We start from the raw sequence: 19,214 nt of genomic DNA on the forward strand, positions 1-19,214 counted from the left end.
GAACGAGTACTTGAAAAGATATGTAAGACTATTTATTTTTTTGTGTGATACATGTTAGTGTTATATTGTTTGTATTTATAGGCTGAGTTTGGCAAAGATAAGAATAGAAATAGAAGTCAAGGAGTAAAATTTAAATTTGCGAGTTTAATTTGTTTGACGTTATTAATTTAATGACTTTGACTGGAGATATTGGGTGTAGAATTGTGAGAAATAACCGTCTTCAAATCACAATGTTTTAAAACTCGAATCGTATATAATGTTCATATCAAATCGGTCATTAATTGCAGGACTTCATTTCGTAAACAGTTACGAAACAATAATATAATGTTCATATCAAATCGGTTACGGAAGTTTAATTTATTTCAATGTGAATAATAAACTTTATATTTCACATTATGGTAGTGATTTTGAGACACACTCAATGTCACACTATCCGTATGTTATTATGACATAAGCATATATAAGTAATAAATTAATAAAAATTGTATATAAAAAATTGGACATTTTAGGTATTTTACATTTGAAATAAATTTATAATTATTAATTAATGTAGTGTATTACATATTTAACCTTTTATTGATCATTTAGGAAAGATTAAAATTTTCATAATCAACATTTATACGTTTAATTAGGGAATGATTTACTACATTAATTTGTAGACTAACCGTTGCATAATTTATTCTTCCATTAACAAGAATTGAGGATATTTCTTCTCCATTGTATTAAAATTTAAACTCTCCCCTACAAATTAGATTGTAGTTAGATATATTATAGATTGGTTTTTGTCAAAGTGTAAAGTAAAGTTAAAGATGCTAAACTTACCAAAAAGTGGTTCATCACATACATTACCAATCTGCGTAATCTCCTCAAATGACATCAAATTTAAAAGCATTTTTGGAAATTGAGGCTCATTAACTTCAATCATTTGTGTGCTTGAAATCATCTTAATGTGGTATGCATGATTTGTAACTGGATTGCGAGGCCGATTTTGCCTCATGAGAAAATTGCGTATACGAAATATACCCCCTTCCCTAATTAGTGCACCAAACTTTGCATGTAGAATTCGTGGAATAGTTGCTTGAATCCTTGTGCCCTGAACACAAAAAAGTCCATAGGTAATGGTTTCATATAACTTGCAAAAACATATCTAAAAAGCACAAAACAACATACCATTCGATCGTGAAGCACACATTCTAGACTCGCGATATTGGTTTTGTCTCTAGGAGCGGAAACTTCATAGACATGGATACAACGGACTTTGATAATCGAATTAGTTTTCGTTAGTTGTAGATCATCGAGCAAGGTGTGGAATGGTTCCATGGTATCAACCTTGCTACTCATGGGAAGAACAAAAAGATGAAGCTTGAGCTGTATAAGGTAAGTAGGTATGTGTGGATAGATCAAATCATATAATGTCATATTTATAGGGCAAAAAATGAAGTATGAGGCATCATTTTAATTAGTGGAGAAACCTAATCGGCCTACAATTCTATTCTTTTTATATAGATAAAATAAAGATGTGAAAAGTCATACAATTAAAATATCATAAATCATAAAATTATAATGATAGAGGTTAGAAGAGATAGAAAGTTAAATTATGCAATTAATGGAGAAATACGTTTTCAGTTCATAGCTATTAGCTATATTGATTATTCAGAAGAAATTAGTCAACTATTTATTTGAATTATGGTGCACGTTTACAAATCATGGTTAAGAATTTTATGGAATACAATATGATATTTGCACCTATGGACCATATATTTATAGCTATGAATTTAAATAGGATAGGTTAATTCTCTGTAATTTAATTTTTTAATTAGTGCAGAACCATTACAAAAATCATTTAGAATTCAAGTGGGCATTTGTACCCAATTACTTTATTTTATGTTGATATCAAATTGATAAGAAACGTCCAATAACCTTAATAGATTAAATATTCTATTAAATTGTCATAAAATTATAATGATAGAGGTTAGAAGAGATAGAAAGTTAAATTATGCAATTAATGGAGAAATACATTTTCAGTTCATAGCTATTAGCTATATTGATTATTCAGAAGATATTAGTCAATTGTTTATTTGAATTATGGTCCACGTTTTCAAAGCATGGTTAAGAATTTTATGGAATACAATATGATATTTGCACCTATAGACCATATATTTATAGCTATGAATTTAAATAGGATAGGTTAATTCTTTGTAATTTAATATTTTAATTAGTGCAGAACCGTTACAATAATTATTTAGAATTCAAGTGGAAATTTGTACCCAATTACTTTATTTTATGTTGATATCAAATTGATTAGAAATGTCCAATAACCTTAATAGATTAAATATTCTATTAAATTGTGCAATTAATGGAGAAATACGTTTTCAGTTCATAGCTATTAGCTATATTGATTATTCAGAAGAAATTAGTCAATTGTTTATTTGAATTATGGTCCACGTTTACAAATCATGGTTAAGAATTTTATGGAATACAATATGATATTTGCACCTATGGACCATATAGTTATAGCTATGAATTTAAATAGGATAGGTTAATTCTCTGTAATTTAATATTTTAATTAGTGCTGAACCGTTACAATAATCATTTAGAATTCAAGTGAAAATTTTTACCCAATTACTTTATTTTATGTTGATTTCAAATTGATAAGAAACGTCCAATAACAATAAATATTTAATTCCCAGACTAAATTTTTAATTTCCAAAATACCCCCAAAACTCAACTTTTATATATGTATAGATAGATTGCATCATTAATTAAATGAAAATTATATAGGTTAGCTCTTGTTTTGTTTTTATCATTGCACATCATTTATTAAATGAGTTATTATATGTTATACTTATTCAAAAATAGTGTAGCTCCTTGCGTAGTAGTATCTAGTATGTAAGTATGAGTTATATATGGATGTATCAATATTATATATGAAAAGATTAAACAATACCATATTTTGAAATTATTTATTTATTTTATTAAGGATTGTGTCTCATTAGTTAGAGTATGACATAGATCTACTTCCAATTGTTAAAATATTGTTTGACGGACATACCATGTCATCAGGCCAACATGATATGCCTGGACCGCTGAATTTTTTCTCGGGGGAGACGTGGGGCAACAATTTGTTTTTTTTATTCTTTACATAATTAAAATAAAATTTAATGATAATATTAAATGTACATACAGATTATGTACGAAAAAAGAGATTGTGTATTTTTTTAAAATATTGAATAAAAATGATTATTTTTGCAAATAAAATTTACTACATTTATGAATAAATATTATTGTTTTATGAATAAAAGTTACTAATATTATTTGAATAAATAAAATTTATTGTTTTACAAATAAAAGTTATTCTTCTTGTTAATATAATTTATTAAAAAATATTGTTTTATTTAGTATAGCTGTAGGATCTAACTTTAAGTAGCTCCGTACGAGACAATGTTTTTATTATTTTTAAAAAATGACTTTTACATAATACATTCTTAAAAATAAGTCTGGATTAATTATTTGTGTTTTATAATTTCCGTGCCAAATTTGAGTTAGGTTCCGAAATCTATATCTATATATATATAAAAGGAGATTTTGGAAATATTTACAAAACTACCATTTTAATTTAAAAATTATAATCTAATTAAAATTATTCTTTGTTAATGAATTTAAGGGAGTTGATGGATACAAATAAATACTGTAGCATTACAACACTTGAATTTAAATATTTATAAATTTTAGGTAAGATTTGTAATAAATCAAAATATTGGTCACCAAACTAATTCAGGTGTTTTACGGAGTAACGTATATAGACATTGAAGAATTTCAATTATTATAAATTAAATACACACAAGTCATATAAAAAGTTTGTTGGATGCGTTAGTTTCATTTTATTTTATCTTGTACATTAATTTGTTTGACATCAAGAAGAAATTAAAGAGGAGTGTGGAGAATTTGATGAGGCCGTTACGGGTTTTTCTCATCCAAATATCGATGCCATTTATTATTTGCTAAAAATTTGATGTTATATTTCAATTGATTTAACAAAGGATTGCAACTTTCTCACGTTTTGCCTTCATTAATGTAGACAAATTAAGCACCACAATAATATGATCCAAAATCTTTCATTAAATACAAAGTTGTATTCACTCTTATTAGTAACATGTATATTTATATATAATAAAAATAATTGAATTTCTTTAGTATAAATTATACACAAATGCCTATCATAGCCAACTTATTTTCTCTCTATAAATATTCTTTCACCCAGCAAATTTATTCAATCAAAATTTCAGATTTGTGGTAGAGGGTGACGGTATGGAGAGTGAGATAGATGCCTTTAATTGAGTGCAGCAGGGTGAGTGGCAGAGGATTTGAGAAGAATGAAGACTAGAGAGTGAGCCGTCTCCTCTTCTTCTTCCCACACGTTTATGCCATTAATTTTCTATACTTCTTTCAACTTCTTTTCTCCTATAAATTCTGGTATAGCTGATGATAATGGATATGGATGACCGCTTGCAATTTGCAAAATCTCTTATAATCTGCCGAGACAGGATTGCTATGCGAGCGCAAGAATGGATTCAGTATTGTGATCAGTGACGTTAACATACTAGACATGGACGGTTTCAAGCTTCGAGAGCATGTCAGCCTGGAGATGGATCTTGTAATTTGGCGAAGGAGGAGAACTATTTTCGGTTGCAATATAAATCTAATTTCGAATTATTTGATTTCCTTTTTTCTGTGATTTTTTTACCTACTTTGACATATTCTTGACTAAAAAATCGCTGTCAAATATCACAATGATCAACAAATCATCATTTCGCTTAATTATGCATGTCATTTTACGAGAACTAGATGATGGAAGAGGGGAGCAAACCTCTAGGATAAATAATTTGAAAATAATATTTTACCTGCTTGAGAAAAAACAAGAAGATGAAGACTCCTGAATGGTGCACATTATAAAATAAAATGAGCAACTATGGTTAAATACTTGAATGTATATATAGAGTATTAATTTATTTACAGTATGTTGTATTGGGTGGAATATTTATATGATAAATTGAGAGAAAAACAGTGATAATAACATATTTAATATATTAATTTAGGTAAATTAATTATATATAGATGATAATATTATTAATAGATTTTACTAAAACTGTACAATTTATTAATTAAATTGTATACAATTTTAGCATACTTTTTTCTTTTATCTATCCTTATTTTTGCATGTTCTTTATTTATTATTTTGTGTATTTTAAACAAAATAAGAATCTATTACTATATAATTAAAAACTATTTATAAACTTGAATGTGTTTACAAGTTCAAGAATGATTGGAAAAAAAATAAAAATAATAAAATGTAATACAAAGTTTATTAAATAAGAAATATTTGAAATAATATTTCACTCAAATAAAAATAAACTAACGGGTACTGATAAATTTTTGTTGTAAAGAGCAATAATTTTTGGAACACTTTTTAAAAGTCTTGGTTGAGTTTTTAACAACACTATATAGTTTTTATATTTTTATTTATTCATGAATTAATTAAAACTAAATCAATTTTGTTAGTATTGGCCTGTGATAGCTAAATGTTTTCTTCAAAAATATAATTATTTCATACTCCAATTTTTATATTTTCCTTTTCTATTTTGCTTTTTTCTAAGTATTATAATACTTCTATTGTTTTTTAATAAATATACCCTATAATCAATAGTGTACAATATGTTAATACTTCTATGGTTGAATATTTATGAATTTTGGGTATCATTGCAATTACTTAAATTTAAAATAATAATTTTAGATATAAACTTAGAATCTTATACGACAGTTTCATATGTATAAATGTAATCCTCCATAATTGAACAATTACGTTGACTAAAATATTGATTTTATAGCAAGAAGAGGCAATGTGAGGTAAAAGCAATATTAAATGTTTGTCGGTTAGAAATATAATTTTACTTAACTAGGGCGGATTATATTTTAAAGTTAAGGGTTTATGATTTAGGTTTCAAGGTTTGGGTTTTTAGTGTATAGGGTCACTATATTGCAATGAAATGAAGCTCGACGAGGAAGTATCTCACCAGTGCAATCTTAAATTATTGCAATGTAAACTTGCTCCTGCAGTTATAACTCAACGGTTAATTCATATTTTCACAGAATTAAAATGCTTTTTAATTTTAAGTCTGATATTTAAATGTCAACACAAATAAGTGTTGAAATTTTAATGTAATCGTATTGACATTTTAAAGAAAAGTTAGCATTTAAACGCACTCTTGTGGCCATGTGGGGTTATTGTGATTGAAAAAGTATAATCCAAAGCAAAAATATGTCGAATATTCTTTTGTTTATCATTTCATAAATTTTATTTCGCATAATGAAATAAATATGAAGAAATTTAGTTAAAGCGACAGAAAATCTTAAACATTACCCCTGCTCCCACCAATTCATCTACCTATCTCAGTAATTGCAAAGTGTGCCAATTTACATATCTTAAACTACATGAAGTACGTGTGTACTTTTTGTTTATTTACTTCGGTTCATGATATTTGTATGGCCTTTTGAAGGTTGTAAAACTAACTCTTTGACGACGATAAGGAAGATGATTTGGACAACTTAGAGTTTTTTACTTATGACGACGAAAACAACATTTTTTGACTCTTTTGGCTGCGTGGATGACAAAGAATTGTAGAGTGATACTGCTAGGGTTTATATACTATCAAGTATGTTTGAGCTGCTTTATATATAAAAATCCCTACATTCACATTGTGTTTTGCTTATTCATTTATGTTGTGTTTTACAAGCATATATATATTTATAAGGAAACGAGTCTAAGGCATGTAAATAGATCAAAGAATACAAAATCGTTGAGATATGCAAAAACAAGGATAAAACATATGAAACAACCTACCAAAGCAAACAATAAAACAAGACCACCCTCCCTTCAACAACAAAAACAAAAATTACAACGATAACCCTCACCGTTCACAAAGACTCATAATCAACAAGATTGAGATAGAATCATCTCAATGTCAAAAGGTAAAAATGAAGTTGATCTTCATTTATGTCTCACCCTTTTTCTAACTCTAAGATAATAGTAGTATTTTCTATTTAGTTAACTGGAAATTAGCAAATATTTAATTAAATTTTACCGTCTCTAAACGATTGATCATCTAATTAATTTTTAAAGAGTGCACATTTAGCATAAACGATTGTTCATCTAATTAATTCTAAAAGTGCATATTTAGACATATGAAATAAACTATTGTTCACCCGTGCTATGCACGGCGCTTTTTATTTTTCTCAACACATGAAATATTTATTTAAAATAAGAAACCATATCATTATATAGATCTAAAATTATACGTATAATATACATCTACAATAATACATTTGATTAAAGTACTCCCCATATGACCCATTAAAAATGAAACATTTTCCTTTTTGGGTTGTCCCATTAAAAATGAAATGTTTGTAAAAATGGAAATAACACTCTCAATACTTTTTTTCTTTTTCTTGCTTTACTCTCTCTTCATTAAGTCACAAAATAACACTACACTCTCTTACTTTATTCTTTCTTCATTAACCCACAAAACAACACTACATAAAGTTCTGTGTTGAAAACCAAATAGTATTTCATTTTAAATGGGATGGAGGAAGTAGTAAATTTTATTAGTGTATAAACATTACTTATTCTTAAGAAATATATTTTATAAAAAATTGTTATTTTGTTTACCGGTTCTAAATTCTAGTCGTCTTTTATTTTATTTTTACAATTTTATTAATTATAAATCAGTCTATTTTACAAAATAATACCTATAATTTCTATTTTTAATGTTTTACTAAATTCATATTGAGTAAGCAAAATGTCTATTATTCTTTATTGTCACAAATTTTAACACTCTTCCCTACTATATTGTTTAAAATGGTTCTAATGGCATTAAAAATAAACATAAAAATAATGATATAATTATATAAAATAATTTCAACGTCGCCAAATTATTTCTTACAGACTTTAAAGTCTTCCTTATGATCAATAAAATGTAAATATAGTTGTTAACAATATTTATTCGATGCAGTAAACATGAAAATTTTATTATTTCTAACTCCACATTTTGTCAAAAGCCAAATGAAGTTACACTAATCTTTAAAATAAAATAGATTTGGCTACTTTATATCAAGAGGGAACATCTTTTTTATACATCAACTATCCTAAATGAGCAAATTTGGTCCGTAACATTTCATAATATCTTTTGAGGTCCATCAACTATATGTTAATATCAATTCAACTACTTTTTGGGTATTTTCAATATTTTCATGACCAAAGTACCCTTAAGGACATGGGGGCAATTTAATAAAAAATCAATGTTATTCCTTAGGCCATTTACAATAACATCATGAAAACTGTTCATAGTTCTCATATCTATTCTATTGACTATTCTTGAATCATATTTTTTCTACTTTATTAAATTTTTATTTCAATGTAGTATATATATTATAATTAACTTAAATTTTCAGTTTAATAAAATTATGAGATTCATTAAAATAAAATATTTATCTTAATTTTATCTAAATAATTGAGAATGTAACCATATAAAAAAGTATTAACTAGCACTAGAAAGTAATATCATAATATTCAAATAAGGTATAATATATATTGATAATAATAGTATAATAAACTATTAAACTTAATCCCAAATAAATTAAAAGAAAAAAGAAAGTGGATGAATAAAGAAAGAAAAAAAATTACATACTTTAATGAAAATGAGAGAATAAATAGATTGAATTGCCCTTCATGGCCTTAAGGGTACTTTGGTCATGAAAATATTGGAAATAACCAAAGAGTACTAAAATTGATATTAACTTATAGTTGATGTACCTCAAAAGATATTATGAAATGTTACGGACTAAATTTGTTAATTTGAGATAGTTGATGTAATAAAAAAGATGTTCCTCTTGTATCAAAATGACCTATTTCTATTTAATAGGGATAATTAGGTTAGAGAATGAGGGCCGCTATTTTCGTCACGGCGGCGACTGCATCTTCTTCTTAATCTTCTGCAATTCCCCGTCCATCTTCTCCAGCGTATTATGTAGTAAGGGGTTGCACAATCTCTTGAACAGACTTTCAATAAGAAGCCTTTGTGGATATTCGCTCTCATGTATCCGGGCAGTTTGGTCCATGGTGGGGGAAGTGTGCAACGGAAAGGAAGGAAGAGGTCTTTCATGGTGGCGGAAGTGTGCGTCTAAAAATGAAGTTGATCTTCATTTATGTCTCACCCTTTTTCTAACTCTAAGATAATAGTAGTATTTTCTATTTAGTTAATTTATTTAATGAAATAACACAACTTAATATTGTTGTTTTTCTTGATCAACTATTATAACAATATACTACAATTTAAACATTAATCCGTTGTAGTCTGGTTGGTTAGGATACTTGGCTCTCACTTGAGAGACCCCGGTCATCAGCAGTCAAAATAATTAATGGATCCGAAATCCACAGTCAAAATCAGCAAACGAAATGCTTCGTCGTGCCCGTGTTGATGGATTTTGCATTAAATTTTCTTTTCTTGGAAAAATAATAAGTTCATGGTGAAATTTAGGTTGACTTGAATAATTCATTAAATAATTTATTTCTTCCACTTATACGGGTACAATTTTTTTCTCATTGCTGATTAGAAATAATTTTCTACACTATTTTTATAATATAAACTATTGGCTCTTATGATATTATTGTAATGTAAAACAAAACAAACATCATTATTTTATCTATAAAGAATAATTTTCTATAAATTCGAATTTGTCGTGCTTGATTATTCACGTGATTTATTAATTTATACTAGTACATACCAAAATGGAGATTAGTGTAGCATAACGAAAATTATCGCAAAGTAAATAATATTGGATCTATAAAGAGCAAATTTTTATAAATCCAATCTATTTTTTTTAGTATAATTTACTATTTTTATATTTATTATATATACTAAAAGTATCGACCGAGATTCTTATGAACAAAAAAGAAGATGCATTATTACGTTCCGCACGAAATAACAAGATGATGTATTACATAAGAAAAAGAGTTGCGTACGGATTCAACCAAAATCTCATTAAATTTGAGTATATCTCACCCGACCCGACCCGACCCGACCCACGCGTTTGCGCCGCCCAAAATAGAAAACAAAAAGATATTCAAATGCGACACACAAAGTCGGTGCTTTGGATTCGAAACGAGTTTTTCTGCACCGACGCCACATCCGATATGCATTTTGTCCTTGGTTTTATTGTACTCCCTCCGTCCCACATAATTTGAGACACTTTGACCGGGCACGGGTTTTAAGAAATATAATGAAAAGTGAGTTGAAAAAGTTAGTGTAATGTGAGTCCTACTTTTATATATTAGTTTTATAATTAAATGTGAGTAGGAATGAGTTAGTGGAATGTGTGGTCCACTACCAAAAATGGTAAAAGTGAAATGGGTCAAATTATGTGGGACGGCCCAAAATGGAAAACTGGGTCAAATTATGTGGGACGGAGGGAGTATTGTTTAAGTATACCTGTGACTAGCATAAGGTGATAATATTTATTATTACTTTCTTAACAAATAAAATTGTTTTATTATTTTCATTTTTAAATACTAAGAGCATCCGCAGCGGCATGGTGTCCGTCCGTGCCAGCGGCGGGGACGCTGCTCGTCCGCCTATGCATGTCGTTCGTCCGTGCCAGCGGCACGGCGCTGCTCTTAAATAAGAGCACGTCCGCGCCGCTGAGCAGCCCTACGTGGCACCATGTGATTGGCCAACGGCTTAGCCGTTGCCAAAATTGATTTTTTTTTTTAATTCGAAAATAATACCAAAAATTAAAAAAATATATATTTTTGGATTCCCAAAAAATAGAGCCGTTTATGGACGTTTTTTGGATTTTTTAGATTTTTTTTAATCTCAAAATCATCTATAAATACACACATTCATCATCCACTTTTCACATCAGATTATCTCTCATTCATACTTTTTCATACTAAATCATCTACATCTTCCTCTCTCACTCAAACCCTCTCTAAAAAATTCAAAAATGGATTTCACCGATCTCATTGCGGAAGCGGAGCGCCAAGAACAAGAATATTATGAACAATATCGTGCCGCCTATGAAGCGTATGTCGCCGCCGCCACCCCCGCCCCTCCTCCTCAACCAACTAGATCAAAACGTCGCTACATCCATCGTGATCGGGAGGGAGCCCACGAAAGGCTCGTTGCCGACTATTTTTCCGACCAGCCGCGGTTTCAAGAAGATTACTTTCGGTGCCATTTTCGTATGTCAAAACGGTTGTTTATGCGTATTGTCAACACATTGTCCGCCCGTGTTGAATACTTTCAATCAGGTGTAGACGCAACCGGTCGGCAAAGTCTCTCGGCGTTGCAAAAGTGTACTTGTGCCATCCGACAACTTGCTACTGGGCAAACGGCTGGCCTCTTCGACGAGTATTTGCATATAGGTGAGTCAACTGGAATCCTATGCCTAAAAAATTTTTGCGACGGCGTTCGTTCGGCTTTCGGCAATGAATTCCTTCGAGCACCCACCACCGAAGATTGTCAACGGTTGCTTCATCTTCACGAAACAGTCCACGGTTTTCCCGGTATGCTAGGAAGCATTGACTGCATGCATTGGAAGTGGAAGAATTGCCCGACTGCTTGGAGGGGGCAATACTTAAGCGGCCACAAAGGCGGCGGCCCAACGCTTATCCTTGAAGCGGTCGCCGACTACCGTCTATGGATTTGGCATGCATATTTTGGTGTTGCCGGATCCAATAACAACTTGAACGTGCTCTATTTTTCACCACTATTCGATGATGTTTTGAATGGTGTAGCACCGGCGATTGACTTCACCGTCAACGGAAATGCGTACCACATGAGTTACTATCTCGCCGATGGTATCTACCCAAGGTGGTCGACTTTCGTGAAGACGTTCAGCAATCCGCAAGACCCGAGACAGATTCTTTTTGCGGAGCATCAAGAGTCTGCTCGGAAAGACGTCGAAAGAGCTTTTGGGGTCCTTCAAGGCCGATTCAACACTGTGAAGGCCTCGTCTCAGCTGTGGTACGTTAAGAATATCGCCGACATCATGTACACGTGTATTATCTTGCACAACATGATTATAGCTGACGAAGGACCGATGGCGGCTAACTTTTACGACGAGGATGAAGCCGGAAGCTCAACCGCGAGGTCTCCCCCACGCCGAGGTGTGCATACGACGGTGAACGAGAGGATCGAAAGAAGACACATAATGCGCGATACAAGAGCCCACATTGAGCTACAAAAAGATTTAATCAATCACATTTGGGCGAAATTCGGCAACGAGTAGTGAGTCTTTTTAATTTTATGGATTTTAATTATGTAATTTTTAATTTTTAGGATTTTAATTATGTAATTTTTAATTTTTAGGATTTGAATTATGTAATTTTTAATTATTTGTAATTTGTAATAGTATTCCAGGTATTTTTAATGCATTTTAATATTGTGGAAATGTTTTTATTTAAATTGAATAATAGAATGGTGGGACTCTTGAGCTGTCCTTAGCTAAGAGCACGGATGTGGGTGTTGTGCTCTTAGCTAAAGACAAGGAGTAAAAGTGGGTCCAGACCCACTTCTGTGCTCTTAGTTAAGAGCACACGTATGGGGATGCTCTAAGAGTGTCCACAGTGGTTAGGCGCGGCTATAGCCGAGCCTCGGGGCTATGGGGGCGGTAGGCGGCGGACGAGCATGCGCCGACTCCGGGGCGAGGACGTGGCGAGTTCGGGGCGGACGCGGCGGATAGCACGGGCGCCTATAGTGGATCGGTGCCCGGCGCGGCTATAGGTGGCTATTTTTTTTAATTCAATTTAATTCACCTATAAATACACCTCATTCCATTCATTATTTTCACACCATTCCAACTCTTCATCACTCAAAATTTCTCTCAATAGAATTTGTGGTCAGAAATGGACAATTTGTGGAGAGACACTTGTAATGCAAGTACAAGTCACGGTGTTGCCTCCGCGCCGATCCAGATGGGCGTATCACGGAGCAATGAATATTTGATCCAACGTTTCGCTGATATGCACAGGACGACATCACATACCACACTCCAGGCCGATTTGATTGAAGAAGTGTGGGCACGTATGGGAGGTGGCGGCACCGTGTGAATTTTTAGTTGTATTTTTTTAAAATTTTCGTTGTATAATTTTACCCTTTTGCAATACAACGAATATTCGGCCTCAATTACCTCGTTTTCTAATTATTTACATTGCGATAATTTTAATTATACCTGATTGAAACTAAAAACATTTTAAAATGAAAATTGATTATAAAATTTGGGGGCTATTGGAAGTGTCCACCATAGTGGGCGGAAACAAAATTTTAGGGATATGGACAAAAAAATGGGGCTATAGACAAAAACTGGGGCGGAGCTATGGGGGGTCCGCCTTATTTTGGACACCCTAATTAGTTCGAAAATGATTACATAATTTCTTAAAAAACACACAAAATATCTTCATTTCAAAATGGTGTCCATCTGCATTTCATCTGAATTTACTTTTGGTGAAATGAAACAAATGAAGAGATGAGAGCTGCGAGCTGAGCTGCCTCTGATTCTTCTCTTTCTGCGAATTGTTTCATAGTAAATCATCATCGATTAAAGGCGAAGCAAACCTCCAAAACTGGTGCCAAAAATGTCTACAAGCATGGCCCACCACTCTCACCAATTCATCTACCTCTCTCCCTAAAAAGTAACTGCGGATGGAGTGCCAATTTATGTATCACAATCTACACGCACTCCTTTGCCAAAGCATGCATTTAGAGCGTCAGTACCAGAAAGGAGTTTATTCGGAAGCGTGTGTGCTTTGTAGGCTTCTCACTTGCTTTCAAACTGAATAAAGCTCGTGTTTTTTCGACTCCCTTTTGGAAATCATCGAGGCCCTTTTCGCTTCAGGCAGTTTTCACGGCTCTCGCAGTCTTAATTCTTCTCTTTGAAGAATCTGTGTGGTGTAATTTTTGGGTTTTCCTGAAAAGCTTGTTGATTTGAGAAGATTCTTGGTTGTTGATGGTTTGTGAAAACTGATTGGTGGGCTTGATTTTAGGCATTTGTTTTGGTGCTTATGTATTTTGGAAATTCGAATTTTAAGAGGTTGAGTTGTTGAGTTGTGATTGAGGAGGAAATGTGTGTAATGCATAGTTGTTTGAAGTGGTGTGGTTAATCTCTCTGTCTCTCTCTCAAATTGGTTATTTTGTTTTCTTGAAAGATGCTTCCTAGATGTCAATATGAATTATTCTATGGCTGTTCTTGTTAGATTCCCATAAATGATAGAATTAGCTCATTTTGCAAGCTGTTTTCTTAGCAATTAAATGAAGGATATCTTTTCCCTAAACAGAGATTCTTGCATGATAGACTGAATTAGCAGTTTTGGAGTCTGATGCACATACACTCTCTCTGCAAGGCATTGTAGGTTGCTTTGGTTAGAACTCATTGCAACAGCTCCTGGTGGGAAATGAGTTGTTGTCATCGGTTATGGATCTGTTGATTGGAGTTTTAGCATTGGCACATTTATCTTCTTTTGTGGCTCCTGATGCACAAGGTGAGCATGTTTGTCAATACCACTTTTCTAAATGCTCGTATATGGTTGATTGTTGTTTCTTCATTGTATGCTTCAAATGATTCTTTTTCCTTCTCTCCTCTATTGATGTGACCACAGACCATGAGCTGTTTATATAAAGTCATGTGCATTACTTATGCAAAGAAATTGAGGGAAAAAAGTTGATTTTTGAAACTGCTTCAAATTGATTATTCGAGGTTCTCTTAGATTTAGACTGAAGAGATTGAGAATTTGAACAGAGTAACATGAGTATATGATATGCTAATGCTGTTGGAGTTATATATGTTGGATCACATGATGCACTCATATGTAATAAATCATACAGCGAGCATTACTGGCGCCGTCATTGAGAGTGAAAAGACTAACAGAATATTGAATCCCTTTTTCTGTTCTTTCTATAAGAGATATAGATGTATATAAATTTTGTCGTCATGGAGTAATAATAGTACTTTTTTTTCTCAACTGCCTTCTATTCAACTTTGTTGTAAATCACATTGTCTTGCATATGACAGCCTTTATTCAATTTTTTGTTTAATCTCAGCTGTCAAAGTTAAAACAGAATAGTCGTTTTCTACTTACTGTTGTTTGAGTAGATAACTCATCGGTGTCTTTCAGGGGATGCATTATATGCTTTGAGGAAGTCACTAAACGCTTCAGACAATCAGCTCGCAGATTAGAATAGCGATCAAGTTAACCCTTGCACTTGGTCCAAAATTACATGCAACATTAACAACGATGTCATATCAGTGTAAGAAAATTTAGGATGTATACTACTTTTTCAAGAATGTATTTGGATACTCTCTGTAGTTTTATGTCAGATCACACCTAGTAATTTTTCTGTTTATGAACTTCATATTGCTATTAAGTCTTTTCACGATTGCAATTTTACCAGGACATTGCCTAACATGGGATTTTCCAGAACCTTATCACCGAGAATAGCCATTCTGGAGATGCTGACTACCCTGTATGTCTGTCTATAATGCTTTGACTTATACTGAATTAAGTTTGTTAATAGTGAATGTGAAAATCTACTTAATTACTCGTCTATCGTCTCAATCTTTCCAATGAATCTGCTCTCTCTCCAATTTACTTCAAGAATAGAAATTTTGCATGAGATAGTTTATGGCTGTTGAATGAACTACTTACATAAGTTCTAAATTTCAAATTTCAGCAGTCAATTGAAAAACGTCGAAATTGTCTTTTGTTTGCCTTTGCACTAGCCTATGATCTGACTGTTGTTTATGTTTGCGTTTAGCAACTAATTTGAAAGTGCTTATGTGGTCTTCATTCTTATAACAGCAAATTGCCCGGAAATGGTATAAGTGGTAAGATACCCGAAGAGTTTGGCAACTTGACGAGCTTGACCATGTTGGATCTGGAAAATAACCATTTAACAGGAGAAATACCATCATCGCTAGGCAATATTAAGGGGCTCAAATTTTTGTAAGCACACTATAAGAAATTCAAACAACTTTTATTATTCCATTTCGTTCCCGTCGACTAAGATACGCTTGTTTACCTGAGCAGGATCTTAAGTGATAATAATCTCTCTGGATCAATTCCCAAATCACTTTCAAGTCTTTCCAACCTGTAAGTAACGTTTCTTGCAAATAACTCAAAATTCCCAAGATTTTAGACTATCTGATATACTCCTTGTTTACCATAATTAAATGTTGTCACACTGTCATTGATGAAACATTTATCATTATTTCGCAGCCAGCTCGATTCAAATAGGCTAAGCGGAAAAATTCCGAAGGATTTATTTCAGATTTCTAAACATAAGTACGATCAACCTCTTATCTCCATCTCATGATCATATATCGTGCATGTTCGCATGTTATTGAATCATATCCTTAAATATTTAGTTTAAATAGGCCTATCCTTAAATATTTAGTTTAAATAGGCCTATCCTTAAATATTTAGTTTAAATAGGCCTACGTTGACCGAACTTTATTTGCTTCCTCTTTAGTTTCACAAAGAACTGGTTGGACTGTGACGTCATTTCTTCCCCGCCTTGTGCATCTGAAAATGCAGGTACATGTATTTTAGAGTCACACGGTTTGGTATTCTATGATGTACAGGAAAATATCAAATTCCATATCCGGGAAAGTTATGTGGCAGTAAGGCCGTAACTGGAAGATATTGACCTTTAGTTTGTCTGTGCAGGTGATCCAAGGAAATCGAGAACTGGCCTGATATTGGCAATTGTGGCTCCACTATTTACTGTCTTTTTACTTGGATTTTCTGTCCTGTTATTCACGTGGAAGGGCTGGACTATAGGCTACGGGTGTGAAGTTTTCGTTGATGTTGCAGGTTTGTTTTGATAAGTATTTGTTCTTCTCAAGTGCTATCGCCCTCATCATTCGTAGGAATGTCAAAGTTGAAATCGTGCTACTGATTTCGTTCTTTTATTAATCTGTAACTCGTGTGCTCAGGCGATGTGGACCAGAAAATTGAATTTGGTCAGTTGAAGAGGTTTTCTTGGAGAGAACTGCAGGTGGCTACAGACGGTTTTAGTGAAAAGAATGTCCTCGGGCAAGGGGGCTCTGGAAAGGTTTATTAAAGGGATTCTTGGTGATAAGACGAAAATTGCTGTTAAGCGCATAATGGATTTTGATACGCCCGGGAGCGATACAGCGTTTCAGTGCGAAGTCGAGATGATAAGCGTGGCTGTTCACAGAAACCTTTTGCGTCTGATTGGATTCTGCACCACTCCAACCGAACGCCTTCTGGTTTACCCTTTTATGCAAAACTTGAGTGTTGCCTCTCGTTTGCGAGGTACTTTCTCATCATAAACTTATGGCTTGAACATTGGCATGTTTTGCGAAAATCGAGTGGAATATTTATTCTTTCTATCCAAACAGAACCAGGGCACCCTGTATTGGACTGGATCACGAGAGAATCGGTGGCATTAGGCACAGAACGCGCATTAGAGTACCTCCACGAGCACTGTAATCCCAAGATCATTCACCGTGATGTTAAAGCTGCAAACGTGCTGCTAGATTCCAATTTGCAGGCCGTTGTTGGCGATTTCGGCTTGGCCAAGCTGGTCGATGTCAGGAAAACCAACATCACGACACAAGTGCGTGGAACGATGGGCCACATAGCTCCTGAGTACTTATCAACCGGGAAATCCTCAGAGAAGACCAACGTTTTTGGCTATGGAATCATGCTTCTGGAGCTCGTAACTGGACAGCGAGCCATAGATTTTTCGCGCATAGAAGAGGAAGACGACGTTTTGCTTCTCGACCATGTAAGTCCCCACCATCTCCCCCTCAACGAAACAGCTCGTGCTTATAATTTTGTATGATAATGATTTTGAACTCAACATTTGAAGGTGAAGAAGCTGCAGCAGGAGAGTAAACTAGAAGACATTGTGGACTGCAATCTAGCGAGGAACTACGACATCGAGCAAGTCGAGATTATGGTTCAGATAGCCCTACTCTGCACCCAATCTACCCCTGAGCAGCGCCCAGCGATGTCTGAGGTTGTGCGGATGCTGGAGGGAGAAGGGCTCGCGGAGAGATGGGAGGTGTGGCGGAACTTTGAGAAGATGCGGAGGCTCGAAAACGAGAGGCAGATTCAACTGGGGAGAGCATTCAATCAACCTCCAGGAGGATATTGAGCTGTCTGGGGGAAGATGAGATGATGATCAGGTTTATTACTGGTTTAATTTTCTGCTAATAATCATTTGGATTAATCAAATTATTTCAGATAATCCTGTTATTGTCTACAAATCTGTCCCATATGTTTGGACATTTTGTCAAGATTAAGATCTTACATTCTCTCTGTATTTTCTCATCATTATATTAGCTCTATTTACTTAATGTATGATGATTATGAATTTTTGTAGAGATTGATCAATTATAGATATTAATCTAAGCTATAAATATTAAGCTAAACCCTTAGTTTTATTTAGTAATTTACTTACGTATATTTTTTAAACATAAATTTCCCGTGAAGAAACTCACTTTTTGAAGAATCACGAGAGATGGGAAAATTTGGAACACTTTTTGACTCGGAATTTTGTTATGGAAAAGAGGTAGAATTGCATACCGGTTATTTGAAGTACATTTTGATTTAATATTTTTGAAAGTTTATACATTTCACTTTTTCATATTTTAATGAATCATTTGATGTAAAACATTTAGTTTCAAATAAGAAAAATGCAATAATCTTTTAAGAAAAATGTTTGTTCGTACTCTAAGAATCTTAGTAATTGAGTTGATATGACATTCATTTATAAATTTGTTTCTTTGTTAGTTACCACCATATAATTATCAAGATATTGGTTATAAAATCTTAACGTTTTGAGCTTATTGATGTTAAGGAGCTCAACGGTGAGAGGGGTTCCGGCGCCCTGATTCAGGGTCGGCGGAGATCGGGTAGAGCTCTGCGTGTGGGGGATTCCCGTCAGACAGAAACGTGGCTACCGTTTGTAGAGCTTGAAAATATGATGGGAAAAATACTTCTTATTAATTGATTGAATGAATAAAATGATAATAATCTATCATATTTATAATACTAGACTTGAAAATATGATGGGAAAAATACTTCTTATTAATTGATTAAATGAATAAAATGATAACAATCTATGATATTTATA

The 19,214-nt window shown here is 33.0% G+C and overlaps 1 pseudogene; it reads left to right on the forward strand.

Moving 5' to 3' along the window:
• The first annotated feature begins 13,507 nt into the window (after positions 1-13,507).
• Positions 13,508-18,516, forward strand: LOC121787392 (annotated as a pseudogene).
• Positions 18,517-19,214: the final 698 nt, after the last annotated feature.

Source organism: Salvia splendens, chromosome 22 (assembly GCF_004379255.2).
Source record: "Salvia splendens isolate huo1 chromosome 22, SspV2, whole genome shotgun sequence".
Classification (NCBI taxonomy): domain Eukaryota; kingdom Viridiplantae; phylum Streptophyta; class Magnoliopsida; order Lamiales; family Lamiaceae; genus Salvia; species Salvia splendens.